The sequence below is a fragment of the Callithrix jacchus genome, chromosome 14 (assembly GCF_049354715.1).
Source record: "Callithrix jacchus isolate 240 chromosome 14, calJac240_pri, whole genome shotgun sequence".
Lineage (NCBI taxonomy): Eukaryota > Metazoa > Chordata > Mammalia > Primates > Cebidae > Callithrix > Callithrix jacchus.
The window spans coordinates 93,946,606-93,959,435 of NC_133515.1; the positions used below are offsets into that span (position 1 = coordinate 93,946,606).

The 12,830-nt window shown below is 42.9% G+C and overlaps 1 long non-coding RNA gene across 2 annotated transcripts in view; it reads right to left on the reverse strand.

Annotated features, from left to right (window-relative positions):
* LOC144576527 (uncharacterized) overlaps window positions 1-10,120 on the reverse strand; it is a 104,631-nt gene extending 94,511 nt beyond the window's left edge. For both annotated transcript variants that reach the window (XR_013526146.1, XR_013526145.1), the window contains exon 1: window positions 10,015-10,120. This is a non-coding gene — a long non-coding RNA (uncharacterized LOC144576527). The remainder of the gene's footprint in view (window positions 1-10,014) is intronic.
* Window positions 10,121-12,830: the final 2,710 nt, after the last annotated feature.

Sequence of the window (12,830 nt, forward strand, 5' to 3'; positions counted from 1 at the left end):
GGTCTCGTTCTCTTGACCTCGTGATCCACCCGCCTCGGCCTCCCAAAGTGCTGGGATTACAGGCTTGAGCCACTGCGCCCAGCCAGAAGTGGATATTTAAATAAAGCACCTGGGCTTTTTCTCCCAGACCCATAATGATGTCATAAAACTGAACACATAAGACCAAGGCAGCAACTGTTTTCCACACATCAAAGATTCTAGCTAGCCTGCTCACAGGGGTTAATGAGTCAAGTCTCATTGAGTACACCCTGTTAGAGAAGGCCTGGACAGTAGGAATTTATGCGTGGCATTTTATTTCTTAGTGGTCAATGATAAACTCTTCTTTTTGAGAGCTTGAGAATAAAGAAGGATCCTACTCAGACCTGGAGTTGAAGAGCATTTGTGGACTGAGTGTAATAGAATAGTCCAACAAGAAGAATCTTATCTTCAGAATAGACAAGGAAAAGAGAGAGCCACCAGAAGCATTACACATTAATTGTCAAGGTCTGTGTAGCTTCTAGAGGTTACACTGCTTGCAAGCTAACAAGTTAACTTTCCACCCTTTCATGGCTGCTTTCTTGAGTCAGAGAAAAAAGCCTTTTTTAACTCAAAACAAAATCAGTAGCCAGAGCATCATCACGGTCACCGAGCCCCATTGCCTCAGGGCCAGCACAGGTGAACCTGGATGGATGAACACAAAGTGGGATTCATTAGAAGAGAGAAATACTAACCCTGGGATGCATCGCTTTACAGCGGTGTGTAAGAAAGCCTGCTCGCTCTCTTTCTTGAAGGAGACATTACCTCATCCTTCAAGGACGCTTGCTGCAAATAAATTTTGAGAAACGGCCTAGATAAAGAGTGGTCAGGGCCTTGTAATCTCGGCATACTCTGCAAGATGTATAGGAGCGCAAGAAGCCCATGAAAGAGTGTCTCCTAACACTAAACCCTGCCCCACTGGGGCTGACCTCCAGCTGTGTAACTCAGCATCCCAATTCATTCTCTTTTCAGTTTTTCTTGGAAAACTAAGGGAGACCCTTAAGACTTACTCGTGTGATGCCATTCTGTAGGTGCCTATATGTCATAAGTCTCTTTAATGAATCCCTAATGACTGGTTTATTATTACCAAGGGTCAACACACACCCGTGCCCCCACCCCCACCCAAACACACACACACACACGCACACACACACAGAGGGAGAGAGAGAAAAAAATAATTTAGCTCCTTTTCAGAGCTGTCTCCAGCTTTATAATGCTGAAATCAAAATATTCCAGCCCTAGGGAGAAAACTTCCGTTAATTCTCGAGGAGTTCACAATCTGCCACATAAATCAGAGTAATACGGTAAATTGTGATAAGCACAGTGACACATGTGGAGTTCGATTAAGTCTTTTGTTCTCCCTGGGGAAAGGAAGAAAGGCTTCTTTACATGATATAGCAATATCAAATTATCTGGTTTTTTTTTTAATATTGCACATCTTAACGTCGTATCTGGGGTTGTTTTGTGAAAAGTGAACTGATGAATAATTTAGAATGGTATCTTAACACCTCTCCCCGAATATAAAAAATGTAATCTGACTTAATTGTATGTTGCCATGATAACATTAAGAAAGTCCCCAAGGGGTAACTGGGACATGCCCAGCTTAATGAAAAGTCAAAGGACATTACTTGAATTTCTATGAACTCCATTTTCATGCTTGCACTGCATGTTTTTGAGATTGTGGCAGTGGCCTCCCTCTCCTGAGAGCGTGGAGTGCTCAGCAGTGTCTGTGGTGACTCGCCTTTGCTTAAAGAGCTAATTAACTGCTTATCATGATTTTCTCATTTGGAAATCAAGAGGCTTATGGAAATCTTCCGGAACCACAAGTTAGGATTCATGCAACTTCATGACTCATTGAAGTTGGAACTCTTGGTAGAGTTTTGCTGTTGTTGTTTTGTCATTTTTTTTTTCCTGATGCATCTGTAACACTGCAAGCCATCCCAGAATTGAAACTGTGTGCCTACAAAACAACAAAGTGAGTGCCTGGAGGGAGAAAACATTCAGCAGAAGCCAGAACTACCAAGGCAAAATATGTCTGTATTCACAAGAGGACAAACTCCACTCAGGGCTGGCCAGAGCATCGAAGGATTAGGTCACCTTATATGTATAGGCAGAGAACTAGATGCTGTAAAAGTCAGTCAGAGTCAACAAAAACTAGGCAAGAATTGGGGATTAGGAAGGGTCAGATGGTTCACATTATCAGTGTTCAACAGACAAGAGAGTGAGCAAGAGAGATGGTCAGAGAGAACTTAAGCCCTGGAAAACTCATGGCCACCGATGGTCCCTAAACAGCCTCAAAGTTGCACGGCTTTACTTCCCAGATATGCATGCGTTTTGTAAGCCTCCCTCCTTTCTTCGGGGGTAAGCCTGTGCTTTGCACAATAATTGTCATTTATTGAATACATGTAAAACTTAACAGCTATTCAACACACCTTTGGTGCCTCCCCCTACTCTCCCCTCCCACTCCGCACACATTCCAGCCTTGCCTCCCAGGCCGGCCCACAGCCCTTTGTTCACTCCGTCCCCTCCTCCTGGAATCCTTCCCCTTTCCCTGCTCTCCTCATCTCCACCCATCTAGTTATCTTTTCTTCAAGGCACAGCTCAATTGCTAGCTCCCCTAAGAAGCCTTTCTCGATTTCGGCCTTTTCTTCATTTGAATTCCTTATTTCTTCATCTCTGCTCTCATGATGCTTAATTTTTATTTGTATTGTAACATTTATTGCGCTTTCCACCCTGTTCTGGGTATGTGTGTACCGTTTCTCTGTAGCTCACTAGGGTCAGATTATTCCTTGAAGACAAGAACCATGTCTCTTTTTTCTGTTTATACATACTGAGCACAGTGCTTTAAACTCAGTACATGACTCATACATTTATGCTAAATATGAGGCTGAATTTAAGGTTAACACTGACCATCTTGGAATGGAGGAATCCTTCTGAATTTCCCAGCAACCTACAGTGTTGGAATCCAAAAAGAAAGTTACACTCTGCAGCCTGAAAGCTCACTGGGGTTCCCGAAAGAGCTAAGGACACCTCAGCAGCAGAACCCCTTCCTGTTGGCCACACTGTGAAGAATGTGTTACAGGCAAGAAAGGAGGAAGGTATGAGAAACTCAGGTGCCAGCCTCCAAGGCCAGTTCTGTCTCTGGGTGCAGCTCATCACCTGGCCTTTGGCAGTGGGTATGGAGCAGCCCATTACTGTGATTTGCAATGACACATTTGGCCCAAAGTAAATGCTCATTTTGCTTCTTACAGGTCATAATGTTTGTTTTCACTTGAGCTGCCTCTTTGTGAAGCGGGGCACTTAAATCTCCCAACCTTTCCAAGTGGCAGTCACAATAAGTCCCTGCTTAGAGTCTCCGCAAGTGACAGATGTGTTCACAAGTGCATAGATTTAAGACAAAATACTCAAACAAATGCTATCATGCTATCCAATTGCTCAAAAGACCAGTAGCTTCCCCCAAATCCAGGTGGCCCTTGAGATATAGGTCTGCCTGGTTCATGGACCTTCTTTGCTTTATAAAAATGGTACTCTTTAAAAGAAAGTGACATAGCAGACTCAGAGATAAAGATGGACAGGAATCTTGGATATTGACTTGAGAATCTTTGGCTTGAATAGTGATAGAATCCAGGCCAGTTAGGGATACAGATACATCTAAAATTGATTCAATTCGATTCAAAGTATGGTAACTATTGATAAACCCAATAGAGGGAGAAAGAAGTTCAGCTGAAGATCGAAGTGGGGAAAAAGAGAAAGGTATGTAGATTATGGCTGAAGAATTCTAACTCACTTCTAGATCTTAGGGTTGTCTAGTGATGGTGAAGCCCTGGAAAGCATAGTAGATTTTAGGAACTGAGGACAAAAGAAACAGTTTCAATGCTGTGATATTAAGTAGTTGTTGAAGCCAAAAAGAGAATGAAAAGCAGGGACAAAAAAAATTGATTTTGGTGATTAATTAATAATTAAAGAAGGTGGCAATCAATTTGGGGGACAGCAGAAAATGGAGCTGTGGGTGTAGAAATAAAGAGGTAAACAGAAAGCATGAATTAGAAAGTTCAGAGATATTGGCCCTGGACATGGTTACTCTGTTCAAATGCAAATAACTTTGAGAAAGGTCATCCTTTTAAATGATATCAGACATTTACCTTCATAAGGAAATTTTCATGTTGATTTTTGAGGCTAGGATTTGATAAGGAGCTGAGAAGAGGGGACTGGGAGTGGACTGTGGAGTCTGAGGTAGGAAGGGAGCACTGGGTGGGACGTAGAGTAGATAGAAGCTGGGGCCAGACCTTTCACCAGCAAATGTTAGGAAGGAAGATTGGGCTCAGGAGACAGAATGTATATGAAGGTCATGACCCTGGATGGAGCAGACGAGCAGGCAAGCATCTTCCTTGGGTCTGCATGTATTCTGTTAACACAGAGGAATGGAGAGTTTGTTCTCTGAAGCTAACTTGTCACATTAGGAGCCAACTGCTGTCCACAGATACCCAGCGATAGAGACAGAGCCTTCAGTGAAAGGCACAGCAGGCAAATGCAAGGTGATTCATCTTGTTGTTAGCTCTCCACCAGAGTTAGGATGTCCCCCAGAAGCCAGGAACCAGCATGGTATCCTAACCAGTGACAAGGTGCTTCTTCATTACAGCGTTAGTGACCTAAGGAAAGATCCAAATGATGGCCCAGTCCTTGAACACCGTTGTTTCTGCAATAACTGAGAAGCATTTGTACCATGTTAAGCCTTTTGAGAAGCCCATGCCCTTGATGGGTCCATCTTCCTTGGACAAGTCCAGCCAGCAGGAAGCCTCACAGTGTACTATCATGGTGGCCATCTACAGCAACGCCCTGGCTACTTTAGGGCTATCCAGCTCCACATAAAGGAAAACTCTAATATTGCTCGGATTCATGATCTTCCATCGCTCTCAGAGCTAATAGGCTAATGCTTTTCAATAATTCCCAACCTAAGATGCCCACTTCCAAATGGTCTTCCTCAAATACCAGTGGACCTCTCCCAATTGTGATCTGCTTGCACAAGTAACCAGTCCAGGACAACACATCCCTCCACCCATCTTCTCTGTCATCTATAGAACCAGCATTGAAAAAAAAAAAAAAAAAAAAATTGGGGAGAGGCCTGACCCTGCAGGAACTCCAGAAGCCAGACCATGTGGGAATTCCAGGTTGAGGACCTGATTTTATCTGTTCTCGCTGATGAGTTAAATTCTTTGGTTTTGTCTTTAATCCATTTCTATTCAACTCTAACTAATTTTGTCACAAGATTTTCTCTGAGGCTTTACAAAGCAAAATGTTTTCTTAAACCTACATGTTGAAATGTATTCTCAATGGTGCCAATTCAAAGGTGTTTGGCAGAACATTTTTAAAAAATATATCCATCTACCTTTTTTCATCATTCCATGGATTTTCTCTTGGCTTCTGAACTTTCTTTACTATTAATATAGGTCCCATTATTAAGTCAAAAACTACAACGTGCCTCCTTTCCTGGATAGGAACAGCAGAAGAGAGAGAGGAGCAAATATCAAAACTGTCAAATTGAAATTCCAAAAGGATTTGAGTTTGTATTAAGATCAAAGTAGGCCCCTTTTTAGTCACGTAAAAAACTGAGGTATTAGGTACCTGTGGATAAGCAAATAGTATCTTTGAGTTTGTGACAGGCAATGACAAAGAATAAATAGCCTTCTCTGGTGGTAGATACAAAATCTTCATTTCTACCTAGTGTCGAAATTTGGACATGAATGTGAGTACTAAGTACTGGAGACATCAAAGCTAAATGCTTTGAGTGACAAGCCATCATCATCATCATAATAAAATCAAATAACACCCCTCCCTCCCTCCCTTCCTTCCTTCCATCTCTTTCTCTCCCTGTTTCCTTTTTCTTGCTGATTTTATGCAAAGGGCTAGCATTCTCATCGCTCTTTTTTCAGGTTTAATCCTTATTTTAATAAAGTTTTCAAGCAAAAAAAAGAAAAATCAAATAACATTACTATGTGTTCATGTACATAATCATTACAACAATTCTATAAAATGGATCTCATTTAACTCATTTTCCAGATGAGGAAACAAGACATAAGGATTAAGTACATTTTGCAAATTTACACAGCAGTACATTGGCCCATCCTACATCACAAACCAAAGTTCTGATGTCCGGAGCCTTCCTTCCATTCTGGACACCATCTTGTCTCTTCTTCAGTGCCTCCTTAACCAACAATCAAATCTTCCAGCTGAACAGCCCTTAACAACAGCTCAGCCTTTCAAAAGGCCAAGTGTAGCCTGCTGTCTGGAAGAGGAAAGTACTTTTGGTCCCAAGCATACATGTCCATTCATGGGTCTTTATGTTTGAAAAGTTCTGACAACATCACTAGTCTGACTACGAATTTGATTTGTTTTCTAAGTAATAGCTAGAATCAAGGTCGGCAGCCCAGGAACTGTTTATCCATGGAGTCAAAAATCCCTTGTTTCAGTTACTTTTAGGATAGCTCTGTATGCAGAAGCCACACATCACCTCTGAGAGAGACATTAGAAGTGTTCAGTGTTCCACAGTCACTAAGCTATTGAAGGTGGAATTTGGTTTGAAGCTTGTATGAGAAGTGATGGAGCACTAAGTTAAGGGTACTGCTTTGCAGTGAACAGAGCGCCCTGTAAATCTGGGTGCCCTCCCTGATGAGTTGCATGGAGTCAGTCATGGCTCTTCCCCTCCTCTGTACCTCAGTTTCCTTATCTGTAAAGTAATGAAAATAATATATTTCTTTTAGGATGAACCTGAGGATTAAATAACATGTGTAACATACTGGGCACATACATATTGATACGTGTTACTTCTATCCGTCTTCCAAAATAAATTTAAAGGCAATGACTGACTTAAAACTGAATTAATATAATAATTATAGTATTAAAGTTCACTTAAAAATAACTTGTATTTGAGTTGTATTACACTGAAGCAAAATGAAAATCCGTAAAAGTTTTTAAATGCCCAGTTTTGTTTCGTTGTTTAAATATTTATCAGATGTCATTCAAATATGGTAGGGGCTGCTACAAGAGGCTCCATGAGTCACTTTCAGGTCTACAGGTAGAGGACAACCTTGAAGACTTGTCCAAAGGAGTTCCTTGTCAACTCCAACCCTGGTTCTAGATTTGTATCAGAGTAGTGAAATTAATTACAGAGTCACAATTAATTATCTGTAATGGAATGAAACGGAATAGAATCAAAAATATCCAAGTACATCCTACATAGTGAGGTGATTGTTTTATGAAATGTTTGTTTCATTTTTATAGCTATGGATATACATCTACGTACGTATATGTGCACCAGATGCCACTATCAAATATATTTCTTATTTTGGGTCTCAGTCTAACATGTGTGAATGCCATCACTTTGAAAGGTACTCCCAAGGCCCCAGAGTCAGGTCTTTCTCCATGGCTAGAAGGTTCTAAGAAATTTGAGGAAGGCCTGGGTGAAGTGTCATGGTAGCACTTTGTGAAGCTGAGTGTGGGGTGTGAGAATTGGGCTCAGCTGGCTACTCTTGATGTTCTACTCTGTCATTTTAAATTTTGCCGCAGAACTGGTTCATCTAGAGACAAAGATCAATGGCTACTGGATAGATACATGAAGTTGTCAGAGCAGAGGTGGCATAATTCTATTCGCAAACAGCTGCAGGGTAGGCACAGCCTTTGTCATGTGTTCAGCGCTTGTGCTCATTCAGTTTTCAGGGGACTCTCTCACGAACTCAATAAAACACATTGTTCCTCCAAGATCTCCAGCTAAGACAGGCTGAGGGTTGTGGAAAAGAGGAGACCAGGAGAAGGTTTTCTTTGGAGTAAATACTAACTTATTCAGTCTCTTGGGATTATTTACTTCCCTTAAATAATGGTCTAATTATCTTCGTTTTATATTTTCTTCTCGTACCATAAAGGAGAACAGCTGAACTGTGATTTTATACTCAGACTTGTTGATATCTCATTATCTTCTAACAGTTCCTGTTTCCTTTTAATTCCTGCTTGTCCCTTTCCACCACTTCTCATTTCAGAAATCTAAGGCTAAACCATGATATATGTGATTTACCTTTCAATTTAGTTCCAGAAGTAAGATATATGCATACTCTTTTTAATATAATCTGATTGATTTTGGTTACAGTTGTAAGGAGAAAATTTCAAAGAGACACTATCAGATCAGATAGAGAATGTGTTAATATAATCAGAGCTTCTAAGAAAAAGCAATTTTGACAGATTAGGAATTGTATCTTTGTGTGGCTACTGCCCAAGTTGTCAAACCCTCTTCCCATGGTGACAGCAGCCTCCTTCAAACTCCAGGGATGCTGTCTTCTCATCTCACTGTGAAAAGCCAGCCTGGAGCTATATTTGGACCTTTCTGTCAAAGAAGACTGAGAGAGAGGAAGTAAGACACCTACTTGAAGTTCGCAGCAACTGTTCATGGTGATATTACTGCAGAGGCTCCATTTTACAGATATACAAGGTGAGGTATAAAGAGAAAATATTACTTAACTTATCCTTCTGAGAAAGGGGTCTCTGTTCATCATGCGAATACTGGCAATGCTGCTGTACCTCAAATTTGTCTCTAATAAAAAATCCACCAGCAACCAAAGAGGTCTTTATATTAGCCCGAAATGTGAAGTAACTAGTGAGTAAAATCCATCAGAGACGTCTGGAAGCCCATCTCCATGGCTGTGGAAGATGTGGGAAGGCAGATACAGCCTTTCAGTCTCTCTGCACAGCCATCAGGGATGCTGGCAAGAAACTAGCCACCAACCCAGGGAAAAAGAGCAGAGCAGCAGTGCTGAGTGAACAAAGCAGATATTTAGTGCTTATAGATAATATCCAACTGCAGCATCAGCGAGAGCTTGGCCGGGGAGGGCATCTCCTAGGAAACCATCAGATAACACTGGGAGAGACAGGCTTTAACATAAAAAGAGCTGCAAGGGAAACAATACGCGTTAGCTAGAAATGAACCATGTTTCATAATGCGGCAGTCATTTCCTGTACAACAAACAGGTCTCCACTGCTCACGTGGATGCACCCATGCTCAGAGCAGGGAATCCTACGCTCCTGGCCTTCTGGAAGTCAGCACCTTCATCTACCAGGTGAGGCCAGAAAAGCAAGCATGGCTAGGCAAAACAGAGAGCAGACAATTCACCTTTCCAGTAGGCCCTGGGCACTGGAGGCAACGACAGTGATCATAAGATGCAGAAAAAGCATAATACTGGGATGGAGGGGTCAGACACTAGGCCTGCAGGGTGATATGCATGGCCTCATAGGTAGTCAACAGAGCCCCAAAGCCCTCCAACCTTCCCTTTCCCCACTGCCCATGACCTCATCTTTCCCCTTTCTCTCCTCCAAACACACATGAGCACACACACACACACACAAACACACATACACACATATGCATCTACATATGTGCATATACGTAACAAAGACATATGCACACACACAGTCATGCCTCACTTAACTACAGGATATGTTCCAAGGGATGCATCATTAAGTAATTTCTTGTTATGCAAGCATCACAGAGTGTACTTACACAAACTCACATGGTGTAGCCTACTACACACCTAGGCTGTATGGTGTAGTCTGTTGCTACCATGTAACAAGCCTATACAGCATGTGGCGACGGCATACCATAGGCAACTGTAACACAATGGTGAGTATCTGTGTATCTAAACATGCTTAAACATAGAAGTTGTACAGTACAAATGTGGCACTATAATCTTATGGGACAACCATCATATATATGGCTTCTGATTGACCAAGACATTATGCCTTGCACGACAGTACACACATGTACATATACATATGCATACACACACACACTCACGTTCACATGCCTTTTAGAGGCCTGCTCCACTTAAAAAACTACTTCCAGAATTCACTGGGAGGTTGTCACATACAAAAAAAAAAGTAAGCTCCTTTAAAGATATTCCTTCCTTCATTTATTCATCTGCCTATTTGGTCAATGGAAGCAAGTGTGGACATGCCTACCATCTCCTTGGCACACTTCTGGAATGAAGCCTGGGGCAGCTGAACATCTCTTGCCAAGACCAAGTCACAAGTCAATGCCAGCAGAGCCAGAGGTGGACCTGGGAACATTCATCCTCTCACTGATGACTGCTTACACTCTTGGTTGCCTAGCAACAGGTGGTGATAGCACAATCACAAATATACTGCAGAATAATCTCAATATTGTCACTTAGCTGGGTTTTTAAGGAAAAAGAAAAAAAAAAGTTTCCTTGGAGAATTGGAGAATTCAAAGGCTGTTTCCATGTGGCTGTTGTTTCCTTGCTGGGCGTGGTGCTCCTGTCTGGTTAAAAACATGTTTCTGGCCGGGCACAGTGGCTTAAGCCTGTAATCCTAGCACTTTGGGAGGCCGAGGTGGGTGGATTACGAGATCAAGAGATTGAGACCATCCTGGTCAACATGGTGAAACCCCGTCTCTACCAAAAACAAAAAATTTAGCTGGGCATGGTGGCGCATGCCCGTAATCCCAGCTACTCAGGAGGCTGAGGCAGGAGAATTGCCTGAACCCAGGAGGTGGAGGTTACAGTGAGCCGAGATGGGGCCATTGCACTCCAGCCTGGGTAACGAGAGTGAAACTCTGTCTCAAAAACAAAAAAAACATGTTTCCATCCAAATGCTTCTCCCACCCAAAAGTGTCCATTTGAGAAAGTGCATGTAGGTCTGCACTAGTAATTGAAGACATCAGCTATCATACTCTGAACAGCTCACAGGGGCTTTGATCCAAAATTTCGGCTCTGTCCTGATGACCAAAATTTTCTGAAACTCATCTGAGCTCCCTTCAAGATGAACATGGTTTGCAAAGTCAAGCAAGAATAGAAACAAAATTGCCAGAAAACTAAAAAGACAAGTCATTGTCACCTCCACTAAGAGGAATGTAAGAAGTGTGCCTTTTTTTGAAGGAAGACATCAGAACCACAGACTCATGTTCTGGTGGGAGAATTTCAGGGTATTCATATTCATTTATTGCAGGAGTGGAAAGTGCATGGGTTTAAGATCAGACAGATCTAGGTGAATCCTAGATTCGTCACTTAAAGTCTACAAATCGAGCCTTAGCTTAATCCATAATTCAAAACAAGAAAATCATCCTAAAAGCAATCCCACCAAACTGCTGTAAGACTTAAGAGAGCTACATAAGAGAACATGCCAGTTCCAGTCAGGACGCATGATAGGTGTTTAATAAGCACTCCCGTCTACTGCCTTGCTTTCTACCGGACAGAAATGGCAATGCCCTTGGTCTGGTTCCAGTTACAGTAGCTTTAGTTGCTGAAACAGGCTCCTGCTGCATTAAAAGAGAGCTCTAATTCAGCCTCCTCACAAATGCAAACTGACTGTTCCATTAGGACACATTAGTGATGCTCCCTGGTACTAACAGTGAAAGAGTCACACTCCACATTTTACAGACTCTTTAAAAGACTCTCCTCTCTCAATCTGTCACAGCTACTTCTAAGTAGAAATCCCTCCCCTCCCTCCTCTCTCTCATTGCCCCCACTTGTCCACTGTCTCTTTTATTCCACTTCCACCTTCAGCCCTCACCCTGGACATGATGACCTCCCCCTTCCCCTCCTCCTGCTAAATTTAGAGGCAAGCTGTCTCCCTGGTGTGAGAGGTCCGGGGCTGTGGCAGCAGGGTACAGAGCTGATCTGGAGTTGGCTGTCGGCAGTGAGGGAAGGACAAATGTCAGGGAGACCTGCTCCCTGGCCGCCCTCCCTCCAGCCCCAGCACCGCTCCTCAGCAGCCTCTCTTGACAGGCAGGGTAAAAGGAAGAGGGCACAGGGGCCTTTGAAATCTGGCTGCCTGTCACTGGAGCTCAAAGAGACCAAGGGCTTGTCAGAGCACAAGTCACTGGGGCTCTTTCCCTTTCCTAATTAATTCAGTTTGCCCTGGAAGGAAAGGAATTGTGATATACCCAGAACTGAGTCAAAAGCACAGCTTACCAGTGCAATGCTGTAGCATCTTAAATCTTTTGCAAGCACCAGTCCCCTGTCCTTGGCAGGAGAAGTTTATTCACCCCTCCCAGAGCAGCATCTCCTGGGCAGCTGACCCTGGGGTGGCCATCTAAAGATCGGTTCTCAGCTGGGCACAGTGACTCACATCTGTAATCCTAGCACTTTGGGAGGCTGAGGCAGGTGGATCACCTAAGGTCAGGAGTTTAAGACCAGCCTGGCCAACATAGTGAAACCCTGTCTCTACTAAAACTACAAAAATTAGTTGGGCATGGTGGGACATGCTTGTAATACCAGCTACTTGGGGGTCTGAGGCAGGAGAATTGCTTGAACCCGGGTGGCTGAAGTTGTAGTGAGCCAAGGTTGCACCACTGCACTCCAGCCTGGGTGACAGAGCAAGACTCCTTCTCAAAAAAATAAAAAATAAAAAAAATTGAAAAAAAAAAGATCCATTCTCCTGACTTGATCCTTGGCCCATGTGCTGGCCAGTGTCAGGAATCCTGCCCCCAGAGCTTTCTCCCTTCCTCTGGGCTGTCCCCATCTCTCAAGTCTGCCTGAAAGCCAGTACCACTGTTTAAAACAGAATGGGTGAATTTCCTGCCTTTTCTGAGAACATGTTTGGAAATGCACAACTCCTCTGTTGATGAAAAGAGGTGCTAGAGGAATTGCCAGAAGAAAGAGACAGGAGACCCCAAAGGCAAATGCCCTTAATTCACCATATAGCCGATCCTCCACCTTAGACCACTGTTTTGATTCGGAAGTTGATTCTGAAGTTGTAATGTGACTAACCTTATTAAGTCCCTGCTGTGCACCTTGCAGAGCTGCACTCACCTGTGT